This window comes from Leptonychotes weddellii, chromosome 16 (genome assembly GCF_054177405.1).
Source record: "Leptonychotes weddellii isolate Sample4059 chromosome 16, ASM5417740v2, whole genome shotgun sequence".
Classification (NCBI taxonomy): domain Eukaryota; kingdom Metazoa; phylum Chordata; class Mammalia; order Carnivora; family Phocidae; genus Leptonychotes; species Leptonychotes weddellii.
In genome coordinates this window covers 23,156,553-23,161,412 of record NC_138384.1, presented here as the reverse complement: position 1 = coordinate 23,161,412, position 4,860 = coordinate 23,156,553, and the positions used below count along the sequence as shown (strand labels likewise).

General features: G+C 37.3%; 1 long non-coding RNA gene across 1 annotated transcript; it reads left to right on the top strand.

Moving 5' to 3' along the window:
- The first annotated feature begins 2,578 nt into the window (after positions 1 to 2,578).
- On the top strand, positions 2,579 to 3,274 carry LOC145717482 (uncharacterized). Its single transcript, XR_014140717.1, has 2 exons — positions 2,579 to 2,669; positions 3,217 to 3,274. It is a non-coding gene; the product is annotated as an uncharacterized LOC145717482 (long non-coding RNA).
- The last annotated feature ends 1,586 nt before the right edge of the window (positions 3,275 to 4,860 follow it).

Genomic DNA, 4,860 nt, shown 5'->3' with positions numbered 1-4,860 from the left:
ATTTATTTTCTTGAAATATACCATTAAATGGAAAACACTTACTGTATCCAATTCTCTATCACTAATAACCAAATATAGAATTAATTTCCAACTTAAAGGTATCTATCAATGCAATATTTAGTAACCTATTAAAATTTACTGTTCTTTATCCTATCCTGGATAAACTGATTCTTGCTTGAAGGCCATGACAAAAGAATTTTATATTCCTGGAGAAAAGTGGAGCTATACAATTTCCTAATATACATATCTATATTATTAATAACTATAAAAATGATAGAGATAAGTATACTCTAAATTGGTAAATAGTTCCCACCACTCAAAGGCAGAGAAGACGTTTTCTACTGCTGAAGTGTGGCACAAATTTTGTGTTCATTTCAGTGCTTTACATTTTGGGGTTTTTAGGTCAGTTTTATGCTTTATATAGCTAATAACTGTAATACTCATAGACATAACAATGAAGAATCTGGTTATTTGCTTTATTACAAACCTCATAATAGGTGTCATGTGGTAATCCACTGAGCTATGAATTGGTTTTTGGTTTTAGATGCTGTAAGATAATTAAGATAATGAGAGAACATTCCCCTTCTCTTATTTTAGAGAATGAAGTCTTTAATTTCTGGAGGTGTGATGTTACTTTCATCCCCAGTGAGAATTAACAGACTTTTAACAATATGAAAAACCTGCAAATTAGTGGATGATAATGTTGGATAATCCTAGAAGGGAAGGTCCATGGGTAAGGTAGACAGAAGTATCCCATCCTGGAGAAGGAGAGATTTCCAAAGAGTGGAGAACGGATGAGCAGCTGTTTTGGCGAGGAGGTGTGGAAAAGAGTGTTCAAGCACGGTGTAGATCAATGGCCTGTTTATTCACATGCTCTTGTTGAAAGTTGGTCATGGGTTACTATGGAAGCTAAACTCTAGGTGACATTTCCTCAGAGGCTTGATGAGGAATAGTACGGTTGAGCTTATTGGTAGTAGAGAAGGCCTTTTTAAGAGGCATGTGTGGCAGGCAGTGTTTCTCTGGAAAGCATTGGAGAGGGTGCTTAATATCGGTCTGTATGATATCTATGTTGGCTCTGGTAAATCTGCCCCTTCTACTACATAAGATGAGTCTGAGGTAAAAGTGGAGTGGAGCATAATGATAACTTTCTTTTGAAATCTGGTTCACCCTTTCAAAAATTAACTTGGTGCCAACAAAGCACCAAGTTATCTGAGTATTGTAGAACAAATTTATATTTATTGGAGAAGCAAACACTCAAAATATTTTATTTGAACCAAATGATACATTATGGATCAGACAATTACAAATTTTCTGGAGAAAAAGATTTTGTTGTACCCTAAGTTTGTACAACTTGTCCAAGGGTAAAGAGTTAAGGTCTAAAGTCATCATGCAAAGGATATTTTATTTTTATTTTCTAACCATGTATCTCTTCTCCTTCATTTATGCATTCTTTCACTCAATAACATTTATGCTTAATATGATAAATAAAACTGGAGATCTCCTCTGACCTGGATTCAATGACAGTGTAAAGAGTGATTGAATAATGAATAATATGATTAATATAAAATTTAATATTAAAATTTTATGTTGTTGTATTGAGAAAAATGCTTTCCAATTCCCTTTTGGAAACAGGACACCTGAAAGATGACCTTGGAGTACTGATATTTCCATTGCCGAGAATCAATGTCAAATATATGGCTGCCAGAAAAGCCAAAGCCATTTGCTATGCAGGTATTTTTAGTTGGACACAAAGGAGGTCTCTTTGGCTTTTACTCGATTTACATTGTACTTCTTTCTCTTAAGGACAGTTCTGACCCAAAAATGTACCTGTTTGGCTAGTTTAAAAACTCATTAAGGCATCTTTTCAAAAGCAGCATCTTAATAAATAAATGACTTGACTTTGGTCATTCCATATGTTCATCCAACCAACTTTTCTTTAAGCGTTGACTAGGTCCCATATGCTGTGTAGTCATTATGGTCATAGACATACACGACAGGAACTTATATTTAACCAAAGAAGATAGAATTATTTGTTAAATGTAAAAAGCATGATGAATATTACTGAGACATAATATTATTATTATGTTAGATGAAATTTCTAGTCTGTTTCTCAGTTAGAGGCAGTTTTGTCCCTCAGTGGTGTTTGGCAATGTCTGGAGACATCTTTGATTGTCATGACTGGAGAGAGATGAACTCTTGCAATCGAGTGGGGAGACGCCAGGGATGCTGCTAAAAATCTTACAATGCCCCTCAACAGCCCTCACAAGGATTTCTTTGCTCCTAAAAGTCAGTAGCAACACGGTTGAGAAACCCTGGTCTCGAAGGATGGGAGGGAACAGGCAGAGGATGCAGCTTTGAGAATCAGTGTGGTGGTCATATAGATGAGCAACTGCTTTCTGGGTGGTGATACCTTTTCACTATTCCACCCATCAGATGTATAATTTAATAATCCCATTGTGTTTTATATCTAGATAAAGCTTTGCAAAGGTCGGTTGAATAAATAAATCATAAAATGGCAAATGTTAATATGAAACAGATGGTACCCGAGCTTCAATCTGCTTTCCTGCCCCTTTATTCATTGACAGAATGATCGATGTTCCCCAGGTTTGATCTTGGCTCTGGTTACTGGCTGCATGACCTACAATTGTTGCTGAAACTCTAAAGTAGAGGTAATGATAGCTTCCCTTACAATTGTTGTGAGAATTAAATGAGAATGTTCAATAAATATAAAGTGTCTTGCACAGTCTCTGAATAAATGGCAGCTATTAATCAGAGAAGATCACATTATGCTCCAAATGATATAAGTCATAGAGCTTCTGTGGCCCCATAAATTACAGAATTATTATATCTTACATGAAGACAGAAATGGAAATGATTATCTCTTTTGATGGAGAGCGGTGTTGTGAATTACTTTTTTAAAACCTTCAGGTAGATGAGTTATATGTGAAAAGCCCTGGAACGCTAAGTGTTTTTACAAGATTTGTTACTGGCAAGAAATGGGCAAGCATAAATGAGATCAGTCCAAAAAGATTACCCTGCAAACTTGCTGATGTGCTGTCTGCTCAAGTAGAGACAGATCATAAAACTACTGAGAAAGACAGAAGCATAGGCCCTGGAAATATAAAAGACGCTGTCCCTGGATCTTTACAAATGCAACTTTTTTCAGGATTTATACTGCTACACTTAGCATCATAGTCTTTTTTATGTGTGGTACAGGAAATTGACCTGAGTTTGGATGAAGGTAAGCATTATCAGCGGTAAAAAAAAAAAAGAAGAAGAAGAAGAGGAAGTAGGTAGCAGGAGGGGAAGAATGAAGGGGGCGGAAATCAGAGGGGTAGACGAACCATGAGAGACGATGGACTCTGAAAAACAAACTGAGGGTTCTAGAGGGGAGGGGGGTGGGAGGATGGGTTAGCCTGGTGATGGGTATTGAGGAGGGCACATTCTGCATGGAGCACTGGGTGTTATATGCAAACAATGAATCATGGAACACTACATCTAAAACTAAAGATGTAATGTATGGGGATTAACATAAGAATAAAAAAAAAAAAGAATTATCAGCGGTTGACTATGTTACTATTCCTGTGCCAGAACCATGTGGTTGTTGTAAGTCAGGAGTCTGAAGTAAGCTGCAATGTCCCAGCTCCACGGCGAAAGAACAGTGTGACCTTGAGCAGGTTCAGTATCTCAAACAAATTCCCTCTTCTGGACAATGGGGAAATTGATCATACCTGCTTCTTCAGTTGTGTTGATTAAATCGAGTTACTCATGAGAAGCACTTTGTACACCACCTGGGACTACAATTGACATCATCAACGTCATTACTGTTGATCATTTATAATACTATTAACTCTTTTTTTTTTCTAAAGATTTTATTTATTTTTTTGACAGATAGAGACACAGCGAGAGAGGGAACACAAGCAGGGTGGAGGGAGAGGGAGAAGCAGGCTTCCCGCTGAGCAGGGAGCCCGATGCAGGGCTCGATCTCAGGACCCTGGGATCATGACCTGAGCCGAAGGCAGACGCTTAACGACTGAGCCACCCAGGTGCCCCTATAATACTATTAACTCTTAAACGTATTCTATTGTTAAAATAATTTGTACCACCTCGCTTTTTTGCTTTGTTTAAAAAGAACGAAGTGTTTTTTCTGCATTTTTTTAACTTCAATATGATTAAGTTCCTGGATAACATGCATCTATGAGTTTTCTCATTGTACAGAAAGAACAGAGCATCTGTGTGTTTGTGGGTTTTTTCATTTGATAATTCTTCAATCTGATAATATTTTTAGAATCTCTTCTCATTGAATTATCTGTTTTCCAGTTACCTATCTGCCATTATCTACTTCTCTTTCCTCGGTTGTATGATCCATTAGTCAGAAAATATTCACAATTGCATTTGGCTTTGGAAGAACTCCTTAAGTGTTTAAAACTTGGACATATGTGGACTGAGGTGCTTCCTGGTGGTGTCTCACTTTTTAAAAGTTGGGAGATGAGACAGATGATAGCAGAAAGCAGCCCACAAAAGGCAAACACTGACCATGTGTACATGGTATCCAGGGAAACTTTCATGCATTATGTATTTGATATTGCAGCTCTTTAGGTAAAAATGGCCTTGCAGGCAGCCATCCCCCTCCCTCCTCACACGGCAGGCATCCCTGGTTGATTATCACATTCATTTTCACTGGCCTCTGAATAGTTTTCAATTCACAGTCAAAGCAGCCATTACTTATTGATTAACGTCAGCAAGCTTTAATGAAATTTCTTCCTCATCTCTACTTGCTCGGAGATCCAAAAATGCTGGTATGGACTCTAAGATAAACAGCAGGAGTAATTTAAAATATTTAGATTGGGATCCAAACAT